General features: G+C 36.4%; 1 non-coding gene across 1 annotated transcript; it reads left to right on the forward strand.

Moving 5' to 3' along the window:
• Positions 1-9,159: 9,159 nt before the first annotated feature.
• On the forward strand, positions 9,160-9,266 carry LOC114612526. The gene has a single exon (XR_003710033.1). It is a non-coding gene; the product is annotated as a U6 spliceosomal RNA (small nuclear RNA).
• The last annotated feature ends 4,294 nt before the right edge of the window (positions 9,267-13,560 follow it).

Below are 13,560 nucleotides of genomic sequence, written 5' to 3' on the forward strand. Positions count from 1 at the left end.
CACTAGAGAAAAAATAATGAAACAGAGTTTCTATATTTATATGTCAGTGACTTTTCAGTGTGATTAGAATGTGATCTATGTTTTCATGGTTTCAAATGTCTTCAGAAGCCATATGATGCACACAACTCAAGCTGTAACACTTATTAATTTTTCCTTAAAGACATTGAGATGGCAAAATAAATTTTGTTACCAGGTAAAGGTAAGTATGAATCTTCTTGAACAAGGTCCAAAATATTGGGCTAGCTAAAAATAGCATACAACATTAGAATTCTTTTCAGAATTGATAGTATTTGTATTTTTACATAGTAAGTGATGATTACTTATTGCAATTGTTTTAAAAGAAGAGTAACTTGAGAAAGTTTCGACATTTGGGCTTAGGTCAAGTCTATGCTTGGATACGGTAGAGATTAGCAGATCATGGGGATCCCAGCCCCAAGTATGTATCTGCACCAAAGATCTTATATATATCACTCAAGAAAAACCATGAAAGATGGTGTGAGAAGGCTGTAATTCAAAATAGCAGATATTTGTGGCTGCTTCTCCTAGAAAGAGCTACATAAGACCCAAACAATTATAATATCAATAGACATGCTAAATCATAAGATAAAAATAATTTCACAGGGCTGCAAGGAATCTCAAAATAGAACTAAAGTCACTAATGTCTGAGAATTGGCCTCTACCAAGGATGAGCTCCTGATTAGTTATTTAATACAAAGTGATTATCAGTGGGACCATCTGTACACAAACAACAAAAAAAATGGACTCAGGAAGTTGTATTTATACAGTTTTGCATATATGTGCATCTGTGCAACTATAATAATTTTTAAAGTGTCTATTAATTTGAGAGAAGAGGGTATTGCATTTATTAGAGAAAGTGAATGGGAAATTTGAATTCTTAAATTATGGAAACATTCAATCTATAAGAAAAATTTTTTTTGGCATTTTCATTATATTGCAGTTCAATAGCTAAACCAGGAGGGTAAAGGGAGCAAAAGGATAGAGGAAATGAAATAATTATATTTTAATTATTTACATGATAAAAAATGTAAGGAAAGATTATAATAAACCAAGGCAAAGAGTCGCCATTATCCGAATAGCTAAAACTTAAAACATTTCTGTGCAGATATCAATTGATGAATCCATGAGACTACAGTGAATAACTCAAACCAGTGGTCTAATAGGTGACTCTGGTTAAACTCAGTCTTTTAAAATTACATTTTAAAAGACAAAAATCTCCCAGGGTCTAAACCGCCAGCCTGGGAGCACACAGGGACGGACCCATGGCTCCAGGTGTATGTAGGGGAGTATGGCCTTGTCGGGCGTAGGTAGGAGAGGAGGTCCTACGTCCTGTAAATGCTGGATACCCAAATGTGGGGGAATTCGAGGGCAGGGAGGTGGAGTGGATGCGTGGAAGGGGGTACACTCTAATAGAAGCTGGAGGAGGGGGGATGTGATAGGGAGTTTCTGGGGTGGGGAAATGGGGAAAGAGGATAACATCTGAAATGTAAATAAATAAATTATCCAATAAATTTTTTTTAAAAAAATCTGTGAAAGGAACTTATATAGAGAAAAAGGTGGTTAATAGGTATAAGATGGAGAGAAGAAAGCGCATGGAGATAACCAGAATGCTTGATGTGTCCATGAAAATTTCATAGAACAAGCTTTATTCATTTTTTAAAAGGTGTGAAGATGATTTAAGTAGATCCCATGCCAGGATAAGAACTACCACGGAGAAGATAATTAATGTAGGGTCCACGTGGTTATGTGGAACGCAGATGAAATAAAACTGAATGATCAAGGTTTCTTGACTATGTAGGCAACTTTTTGTTAAATAATACGTTATAAATTGTTCTGTTTCACTTAGAAATCAGACATAAAATGGCCTAGACACATAAGGCTAGATTTATAAATTCTTAAATTATGGGAACATTAAATCTATAAGAAAAAAAATTGTGGCATTTTCTTTATATTGCGGTCCTAGCTAAACCAAGAAGGGATGTGTTTTTTGCAGCTGAAATTTCTTGGCAGTTTTGATGAGTGTGGCAGATTGTATTTTCCAAAAATGGTCACAGCAATATTTCCAGTTCTTCATGCATCTCCAGCAGAATGAGGCTCTGCAGAAGTAAAAGGACAGTGCTCCTTCGTCCAAACTGAACAAAATATGGCAGAGGAGATTTTATAAGACCCTCAGAGTTAGCTTATACAAGAGATGTAGTTTCCTTTGGCCCATGGAACCAAGCCACTGCTTATTTTAAAAAGAAAAAAAAAACAGACCACATGCAGAAGCAACATGGAGATGTTCTGTTCAACAACCACAGCTATGATGTATGACAGGAGCCAGCATCAGCCTCTAGACATGTCAGCACATCAGCCATCAGAAAAATCCCATCTTCGTGTCTTGGTCATGTATCAGATGATGCCAAGAAGAACTGAAATGAGCTATCTCCAGTGAGCCCTGCCAGCTCAACATTATCCATGGTGGTTACTGACATCTTAAATTCAGCTCATCTTTGAAAAGAAATCACCATCCGATGCTATTTTTTCTTGTTTTGTTCCTTCTTGTAATAAAAGTTTACTCATACACTTCAGATCAGAGTTTTCTATATGATTTTACTTTTATGTATTCATTATATAGAATACTGGGCTTCATAAAATCTTTGTTTTTCAAATTATCGTAATTCCCCCATAACATTGCCTTTTTCCCCTTTAGATATTCCCATCTCCAGACAGTCTTCTTCTCTCCCACACTATCTCTTCTGCATTCAAGTCATAGGCACACATGTAATTAATATATATGTACATATATGGATATATGCACATACACATATGGATATGAATAAGTGTGGCTTTATATATTGATATCTCAAGTTCCACCCATTTGTTTCAGCAAACGTCATTTTATTCTTGTACTTTCTTTTCTCATCGACATCATCATTCCTTGTTTCTTAGAAGTGTTAGCACCACAGCTTTTTGTCTCCTTTAACATCCAGTTCTTCTCTTATACACAGTATCACATCTGCCATTAAGAGAATATATTCTCGTAAGGCAAGTCCTTAAACACTTTCCTTAACTTTGACTCAAAATGTGCATGAAATAATGGATGTATTTTTTGCTATGTTATAGGACTCTGATAGGTTGTTTCAGCATGCCCTTGTTGACGTATGAGAAATGATACCATTTTATAAGCAAAGACTGTCTATTCTTCACTCTTTGCTCCTTTTATTCTTTTTGTTTTATCCTGGGATGGAGTGCTATCTCTTATGATTATCTATGTTTAATTAAATACAATATATCCAGATACCGTGGGGTTTTTTTTTGTGTGTGTGATTTTAATGTAAGAACTTTCTTGATTCATTTAACTAAACAATTATTAGTTTCTTTCAATATTTAAATCATGTGACATATAAAAAGTGAAACATTTTAGTTTTATGTGCCTCTTAATTGTTCACTATGTAAAATTATCTCTTCATGATTGTAAGCCTAGTATGTTGTATTGAGGAGGAGGGGTGAGGGGATTGGGGGTTCCGGGGTGGGTGGGGGATGGGGTAAGGGGACAACATAGGAAATGTAAATAAAACATCCAATAAAAAAAAGAATAGAAAAAAAGAAAGAAAGGAAAAAAAAAGAAATAGTAGAAACTAAGTGCTGTATATTGAGTCAAAAACAAAAACAGGGAAAAAATAAAGAGGAAGGTAAAGTTTAATAATTTCTCAAGAAACAGATTTAAGCTTTCCATTACATAAAGCTATGCTACTTTCAAATAGCTCAGGTACTTCCTATTTTTTTATCTATAACTTGGCATTTCCTGCCTAAAACCTGGTTTAACACATACAATTTAAGGTATTGAAATGAAATTGTGATATTTTTACATTTTAAAAAAAAGAACTTCCAAGTGATGATTTCAGTCAGACCTATGGAAAAGACTTTCCTAACTAATATTTTAAGTAATAGAATAGTCTATTTTAGTTTAATTTGTGTCTTATTTTAAAATACACAGTAACGAAACCACAGGAGTGATGAGTCATACAGTGAGCAATTGTTATTGCCAAGGAAAATATTAACCATTAAATTAGGAATATCACCTGTACAATCTTATTTAAGATCTATAGAGTTCTGAGGTGTATATTTTATACTAACTCCATTCCACTTATAGAATCTGTGGTTCATGGACATTTAGAGAAATGGCAGAAATTGGATGATAAGAAAAGTGAGATTTTTGCATATGAGCTCAAGTCAGGGAATTTAAAGCAGGAATTTAAAACCAATTTGAATGTCTGCCCACTTTACCCTATTAAATCTGTCAAAGTATGCTAATAGTAAATTACAATACAATTTAAATTAAGACAATGGACTATTTATAACATTAGGAAGGTACCTCAGATCGGTGCTCTTTATGGTCACTCAAATTTCAGGTATGTTTACAAAAGCTAAAGCTAAATAAATATGTAACACCATGTTGCTTAATTAATCAACTAATAAAGTTCAGTAATTAGTAAAGTGAAGCAAGGCACAATTTGAAGGAATAGATTGTGTTCTGTTGAAATCCAGACTTTCTTGATTGAGTCCGTGTTCTTCAAGGAAGGATCCTAACAACGTTTGAAATGTATTTTTAAACCTACTTTCACCCAGCCTTCAGCTAGTCAGCTAGGAATCAGCAACATCTTTTTATAATAAAAAAAATTGAAGCAACTACATAGCATCAAGGAGCCACCCTGCCTGTATCTAACTATTGCAATGAGCAAGATCCAGTCCAAAGATTTACAGTGTTAAGTATCTGCAACATTTATTATTAGTAATGTGATCTATGGTCACTGATTTTTCAAATTCATAAGGACATTCGTTTATCATATCTTTACTGGTGAGAACAATTGAAAGAGAAAGGAAGGCGCACCACCAAACAGGGTAGAGGAAGTTGCAGGGTCACATCCTCATCAACAAATGCAGGAAATAGGTGTGGCTAAATAAAGTGAAAAGAAAACAAAAGTAGTAGAGAGGGGGCATAGTGGGACTAAGAAGTGCAGAGGTTTTACTATTCTAGGTAGCTTCAAAGTACAGTCATCAGAGAGATGACTAGCGTCTGTAGCACTCAGAGTTAATAAGTCGTTAGCTAGAGTTCAAAAGTGCTGTATGTGTGGACAAAGAGTTCAGGAGATGATCATGGAGAAAAGGAGGTTGAATCAGTTGCCAGAATCTTCTTTCATGACCCTGTGCATTTACAAAGGCTGCTTCTTCTGCCTGGAATATCTTTACAACCACCTATTTGCCTGTCAATGTTCTATGCCTTTTTCAAGTACCTGCTCAAATCTCAACCGTTCTATGAATCACTGCCTATGAATCATGTCAAATTAATCCTTCCAAACTCTGTGATCCATAGCATTTTATTCTCACCTTGATTATAGCATTTAACATATTGAACTGTATCTATATTTTCAAAATACGTTTCTCCATTGCACTGTGAACTTCTCAATGGTAGCACCACTCTGTAATCTCCAATAAGTCCTATAACATAAAAAGCACAGGCTATACAGCCAGGGTTTAGCCATGTTTTTTTTTTTTTAAAGAAATAATGAACAAATAAGTAATAGACTCCATGAAAACAATTAATTATTCTACAAAGGTATGAGAGTATGTCACATAAAAATATTTAGTTGTAATAGATATTTAAAAGAAAAATTTTCAGGATTTGTGAAATGTTTGGGAGTATTTGGCAGTGGGTGAATTGTTGTACATTAGTGCATTCTGCTAGTTTTGATTCTCTCACTATAAAAATATTAATTATAATAAATACCTGTAAAATTGTAATATATTGTTGCTGTATGGATGTATGCTTAAAGAAATTTTCTGCATATGTATATATGTATGTTTTTGGAGACAAGGTTTGATTTAGCCCAGGCTGACCTGGAACTGACTACACAAACAAGAATGACCTTGAATCTTTGACTCTTTTGCCTCTCATCTTACAAGTGCTAGGGTTGCAGAAGTGTCCCACTGTGCCTAGAAATGTACTCTTAGTGAGAAAGAACAACATAAAATCATTACTCAAGCTGGGCGATGGTAGCGCATGCCTTTAATCCCAGCACTTGGGAGGCAGAGGCAGGCAGATTTCTGAGTTTGAGGCCAGCCTGGTCTACAGAGTGAGTTCCAGGAGAGGCAGGGCTACACAGAGAAACCCTGTCTCAAAAAAACAAAAAAACAAAAAACAAAAAAAATCATTACTCAATATGGAACTTTTATTTCAGAACTATGTGCCCAAACCTGAGGAAACATTGAGTAGAAGTAAAAACTCACTAGGCCAAGAGCTTCCTTGAGGCACTAATAGAGTGGCAGTTCTCTGATAATTCTAAGGTGAAAAGGAGAAAGGGGTCTTCTTCAACATGAAAGGTTCAGTGTTGTACTCTAGAGTACTTTCTTCCAAACTAAAACACTACAAAGGTCATTTCCTATACTGTAGCAAGCTGATAAAGCTTTTGAACTAAAAGGGGTCTATGAGAGACTCTATTTAAGATAAAATGCAGGTGCTTCAGTAGAAGTGTGAATGGAATGGAACCATATTTGAAGTAGAAACCACATAAGAGATTCACTACTCAAGTGTGGAGCAGTGGATAGGGGAAATGTTTACAGACAATCCAATGATTCAGTGGGCATGGGTGTGCTCTGTAGGTCTGATAGACTGTGTTGGATGGCAGGGACACACAGAAAGAAGAAGAAGGAAAGAACTGATTCTACAAATTGGCTCTCTGACCTCCACTCTGTCATGGCGTTATCACCCACATTTACACACACAAACACAACAACAACAACAACACAGCAATAATAATAAGTAGATTTTTTTAATATTCAAAAGATTTAACACAAGAAACAAAAATTTACTCCCCAAGTGATGCCATTTCTGTTTACATTAAATAACAAATAATTAAAATAAGAGAGATAAAATAACCTTAATATTTCCTGTGGTAAAGAACTATTGAGATAGAAAGTGAAAGAGATGCAAAAGACGAAGATCTGTTAGGAATTTATCACAAAGACAAGCTATGTCAATGAGTCACACTAGAATTGTGCAAGAGAAAACAAAGGCAATACAGTCAGAAACAGAATGGACTATGAATGGCAGGGAATGTCTATTACTTACTTACTTGTTCACTTACATGACAAAAGGTTTCAAATATTATTTACCAAATTCTTAGCTCAGTACTAGGAATTCAACGGTGAACATAATAACATCCATTCCCAGAACACAGAGCTTAGTATAACAATAATTAATATTTAAAATTTAATACTAAAAGTAGACTACTATGTGCAACCTGAAAACTGTAGGTAATGGTGCTGAGATATATACCCCCAGCCCTTTAAGTAGTCACAGCTCAGGAGTTTATGCTGAAACCTAAAGAATAAATGGACAAGCTCCAGTCTGAATCATGCACAGAAAGGAAATTCTGCAGGAGGAGAGCTGTGTTTGGTGAGGGTTTTACTGTAGTGAGTGACAGAATTGAAAGCTGGGAAAGTAAGGAAATCAAGAATGCAATGAAAGTATGTTATTCAAGAAGTTTAGCTGTTTAAACAGATGGTTTCTTCAGATCAATATGGAATCAAAGCAGAATTTCATTTTTCTTTCTTTCATTGAGTTATAATTTACATACAAGAAAATCACTGATGTCAAGTATACAATTATAATAATTTGAAAAATTGCTCTCTCTTTATAGCCATCACTTCATCTGAGGTATGAAATATTTCCACTGACCCAGACAGTTCTCTCATGCCTCATTCAAGTTAACCTCTTAATGAACTCACTCTTCAGATTTTCATCACTGTAGCTTCATTATGTGTCTTCTAGGATTTTATATTAATGGAAACAGATACTATTTTTATTCTTTTTGTCTAACTTCATTTCTTCTTGAGATTTGTTTATTTGTGATGTCTATCAGTAGTTTGCTGCATTTTGGTTCTGACTAACACAGAAACACCTTGGCTTACAAAGGTACTACCTAAGATTATAAAGTAAATGTGAAATGTCACAACCAACAAACAGTTAACATATCTAGCATATTGAACACCTTAGATTAGCAATGCAGTATATTATAGAATTCCAGTATAATAGTTCCTGAAAGTCTGAGGCAGGAGGATGTAGAGTTTGTAGTCAACCTGGCCCTTTAAGCAAGGCAAATTCTCAAGCTCTTTGCCTCAGTGAAATATAGTATACTGTAAAGTATCTACTTTTCTGTTTCTACAATTCTGTGGCTGACTGGGAGCTGAGACCCACTCTATCATCATGTATGCTTGCACATTGCTAGATTTGAGGAAAATCAGAATTCAAACTTGCAAGTATTGTTTCTTCTGCATACCACCTTCTAAAGTCAAAGTGCTTAAAATATCAAGATTAAAGTTGAGAGTCACTTCCAGTTTTTAAAATTTTTATTATTTTTATTAATTTACATTTTGGTCCATGCCCTCCCTCTCCTTCCTCCCTCCCACATGTCTTATCCCATTCCTCCTTCCCCAGACCTCTGAAAGGGTGCTCAGGCCCTGTCCTACCAGTACCAGACCTCCCCATTTGCAGGGGCCTCAAGTCTCTCAAGGATTATGTGTATCTTCTCCCACTAAGAACTGACCAGGCAGACCTCTACTCTCTTTGTGCTAGGGGTCTTGGACAGGCTAGTGTATGCTCCTGATTGGTGGCTGAGTCTCTGGGAGCTCCCTGGGGTCCTGGTAAGTTGAGATTACTGGTCTTCCTACTGCGTTACTCTCCCCTTCAGCTTCTTCAATCCTTCCCCTAACTCAACCATAGGGGTACCCGACTTCAATTCAATAGTTGGGTATAAGTGTCTGCTTCTGTCTCAGTAAGCTGATGATAGGGCCTCTCAAGGAACAACCATCAACCAGTCCCTCACCATGAGATGGATCCCAAGTTTGGCTGGTCACTGGACTGTCTTTCCTTCAATCTCGTCTCCATTTTTGTCCCCGCAGTTCTTTTAGACAGGAACAGTTCTAGGTCAGAAATTTTCAGAACATGGTATTGGCTGGGTGAAGGTTCTGTACTCCCCCTGAACACCTATGCTTCAGTGTCATCCCCTTCCCCATGTCCTGCCTTTTTGTGTTTATATAACCCTTGTGTGAATAAGTAAAAATTATGATTTAAAATATAAATTTAAAAAAAGAACTTAAGTGCTCGCTTCGGCAGCACATATACTAAAATTGGAACGATACAGAGAAGATTAGCATGGCCCCTGCGCAAGGATGACACGCAAATTCGTGAAGCGTTCCATATTTTTCATCTCTAACTCAAGCAGCAAAACCCATCCCAAACAGTTCTGACACAACCTAGATAATAGGAAAGACAGGCCCCAGTCAGAGACAGCACTGATAGCACAAAGGTGATCCAGATGGCGAAAGGCAAGCACAAGAACACAAGCACCAGCAACCCAAAGTACTTGCCATTATCAGAACCTAGTTCTCCCACATTAGAAAGTCCTGAACTCCCCATATCACCAGGAAAACAAGAACCAGATCTAAAATCATTTCTAATGATGATGCTAGAGGACTACAAGAAGGAAGTAAATAACACTATCAAAAAACTTGAGGAGAACACAGGAAAACAGGATGAAGTCCTTAAAGAAACACAAAAATCCTTTAAAGAATTACAAGAAAACACAAACAAACAGATGAAGGAATTGAACAAAACCATCCAGGACATAAAAATGGAAGTGGAAACAATAAAGAAATCACAAAGGGAGACTATCCTGGAGATAGAAAACCTAAAAAAGAAATCAGGAGTCATAGACACAAGCATCACCAACAGAATACAAGAGATAGAAGAAAGAATCTCAGGTGCAGAAGATACCTTAGAAAATATTGACACAACTATCAAAGAAAATGCAAAATGCAAAAAGTTGCTATCTCAAAATATCCAGGAAATCCAGGACTCAATGAGAAGACCAAACCTAAGGATAATAGGTATAGATGAGAGTGAAGATTCCCAACTTAAAGGGCCAGTAAATATCTTCAACAAAATTATTGAGGAAAACTTCCCTAACCTAAGGAATGAGATGCCCATAATCACACAAGAAGCCTATAGAACGCCAAACAGACTAGATCAAAAAAGAAATACCTCCCGTCACATAATAATCAAGACTCAAAATGTACAAAACAAAGACAGAATTTTAAAAGCAGTAAGGGAAAAAGGCCAAATAACATATAAAGGCAAACCTATCAGAATTACACCTGACTTCTCACCAGATACTATAAAAGCCAGAAGATCCTGGACAAATATCATACAAACCCTAAGAGAACATAAATGCCAGCCCAAGCTACTTTACCCAGCAAAACTCTCAATTACCATAGACGGAGAAACTAAGATATTCCATGACAAAACTGAATTTACACAGTATCTTCCCACAAATCCAGCTTTACAAAGGATAATAGCAGGAAAGCTCCAATACAAGGAGGGCAGTCATACCCCAGAAAGAGCAAGAAAATAATCCTTTTCCATCAAACCCAAAAGAAGATAACCACACAAACGATGTCTCCACTATTAGCAAAAATGACAGGAAGCAAGAACACCCTCTCCTTAATATCTCTTAACATCAATGGACTCAATTCCCCAATAAAAAGGCATAGGCTAACGGACTGGATATGCAAACAGGACCCAGCTTTTTGCTGCTTACAGGAAACCCACCTCAGTGACAAAGACAGACACTACCTTAGAGTAAAAGGTTGGAAAACAATTTTTCAAGCAAATGGCACTAAGAAACAAGCGAGAGTAGCCATTCTAATATCGAATAAAATCAACTTTCAACTTAAAACTATCAAAAAGGATAAGGAAGGGCATTTCATACTTGTCAAAGGAAAAGTCAACCAACATGAACTCTCAATTCTGAATATCTATGCGCCAAATACAAGAGCATCAAATTTCATAAAAGAAACCTTACTAAAGCTCAAAACACACATTGCACCTCAAATAATAATAGTGGGAGACTTCAACACCCCACTCTCAGCAATGGATAAATCATGGAAACAGAAACTAAATAGAGATACAGTAAAACTAACAGAAGTTATGAACCAAATGGACTTAACAGATATCTATAGAACATTTCACCCTAAAGCAAAAGAATATACCTTTTTCTCAGCACCTCATGGTACCTTCTCCAAAATAGACCATATAATTGGGCACAAGACAGGCCTCAACAGATATAAGAAAATTGAAATAATTCCCTGCATCCTATCAGATCACCATGGTTTAAGGCTGGTCTTCAAAAATGACAAAGAGAATGGAAAGCCCACATTTACATGGAAACTGAACAACACCCTACTCCTTGATAATCAGGTAAGGGAAGAAATAAAGAAAGAAATTAAAAACTTTTTAGAATTTAATGAAAATGATGACACATCATACCAAAACTTATGGGATACAATGAAAGCAGTGCTAAGAGGAAAATTCATAGCTCTAAGTGCCTACAAAAAGAAACTGGAGGGAGCATACACTAACAGCTTGACAGAGCACCTGAAAGACCTAGAACAAAAAGAAGCTAATACACCCAAGAGGAGTAGAAGGCAGGAAATAATTAAACTCAGGGCTGAAATCAACCAAATTGAAACAAAAAGAACTATCCAAAGAATCAATAAAACCAGGAGCTGGTTCTTTGAGAAAATCAACAAGATAGATAAACCCTTAGCTAGACTAATCAGAGGGCAGAGAGACAGTATCCAAATTAATAAAATCAGAACTCAAAAGGGGGACATAACAACAGAAACTGAGGAAATTAAAAAAATCATCAGATCCTACTACAAAAGCCTATATTCAACAAAATTGGAAAATTTGGATGAAATGGACAATTTCCTAGACAAATACCAGTTGCCAATGTTAAATCAGGACCAGATAAACCATCTAAACAGTCCCATAACCCCAAAAGAAATAGAAGCAGTCATTAAAAGTCTCCCTACAAAGAAAAGCTCTGGACCAGACGGTTTTAGTGCAGAATTCTATCAGACCTTCAAGGAAGACCTAATACCAATTCTTTTCAAACTATTCCACAAAATAGAAACAGAAGGTACACTACCCAACTCATTCTTTGAAGCCACAATTACACTCATACCTAAGCCACACAAAGACCCAACAAAGAAAGAGAACTTCAGGCCAATCTCCCTTATGAACATTGATGCAAAATTACTCAATAAAATTCTAGCGAACCGAATTCAAGAACACATCAAAACAATTATCCATCACGATCAAGTTGGCTTCATCCCAGGAATGCAGGGTTGGTTCAATATTCGGAAATCCATCAATGTAATCCATTATATAAACAAACTCAAAGAAAAAAACCACATGATCATCTCACTAGATGCCGAGAAAGCATTTGACAAAATTCAACACCCCTTCATGATAAAAGTCTTGGAAAGGTCAGGAATTCAAGGTCCATACCTAAACATAGTAAAAGCAATTTACAGCAAACCAGTAGCCAGCATTAAACTAAATGGAGAGAAACTTGAAGCAATCCCCCTAAAATCAGGGACTAGGCAAGGCTGCCCACTCTCCCCCTACTTATTTAATATAGTATTGGAAGTCCTAGCCAGAGCAATTAGGCAACACAAGGAGGTCAAAGGGATACAAATTGGAAAGGAAGAAGTCAAAATCTCACTATTTGCAGATGATATGATAGTATACTTAAGTGACCCCAAAACTTCCACCAGAGAACTCCTAAACCTGATAAACAACTTTAGCAAAGTGGCTGGATATAAAATTAACTCAAGCAAATCAGTAGCCTTCCTCTACTCAAAAGATAAACTGGCTGAGAAAGAAATTATGGAAATGACACCCTTCAAAATAGTCACAGATAATATAAAATACCTTGGTGTGAACCTAACCAAGCAAGTAAAAGACCTGTATGACAAGAACTTCATTCCCCTGAAGAAAGAAATCGAAGCCGATCTCAGAAGATGGAAAGATCTCCCATGCTCATGGATTGGAAGGATTAATACAGTAAAAATGGCTATGTTGCCAAAAGCCATCTACAGATTTAATGCAATCCCCATCAAAATTCCCACTCAATTCTTCTCAGAGATAGAAAGAGCAATCTTAAAATTTATTTGGAATAACAAAAAACCCAGGATTGCGAAAACTACTCTCAGCAATAAAAGAACTTCTGGAGGAATCACCATCCCCGACTTCAAGCTGTACTACAAAGCAATAGTGATAAAAACTGCATGGTATTGGAACAGAGACAGGCAGGAGGATCAGTGGAATAGAATAGAAGACCCAGAAATGAACCCCCATACCTATGGTAACTTAATCTTTGACAAAGGGGCTAAAACCATCGAATGGAAAAAAGATAGCATTTTCAACAAATGGTGCTGGTCCAACTGGTGGTCAGCATGTAGAAAAATGAAAATTGATCCATACTTATCTCCTTGTACAAAGCTCAATTCCAAGTGGATTAAGGACCTCCACCTAAAACCAGCCACACTGAAACTAATAGAAGAGAAACTGGGAAAAAGCCTGGAATACATAGGCACAGGGAAAAAGTTCCTGAACAGAACGCCAATGGCCTGTGCTCTAAGACCAAAAATTGA

This window comes from Grammomys surdaster, unplaced genomic scaffold (assembly GCF_004785775.1).
Source record: "Grammomys surdaster isolate TR1022 unplaced genomic scaffold, NIH_TR_1.0 126163, whole genome shotgun sequence".
NCBI classification, from domain to species: domain Eukaryota; kingdom Metazoa; phylum Chordata; class Mammalia; order Rodentia; family Muridae; genus Grammomys; species Grammomys surdaster.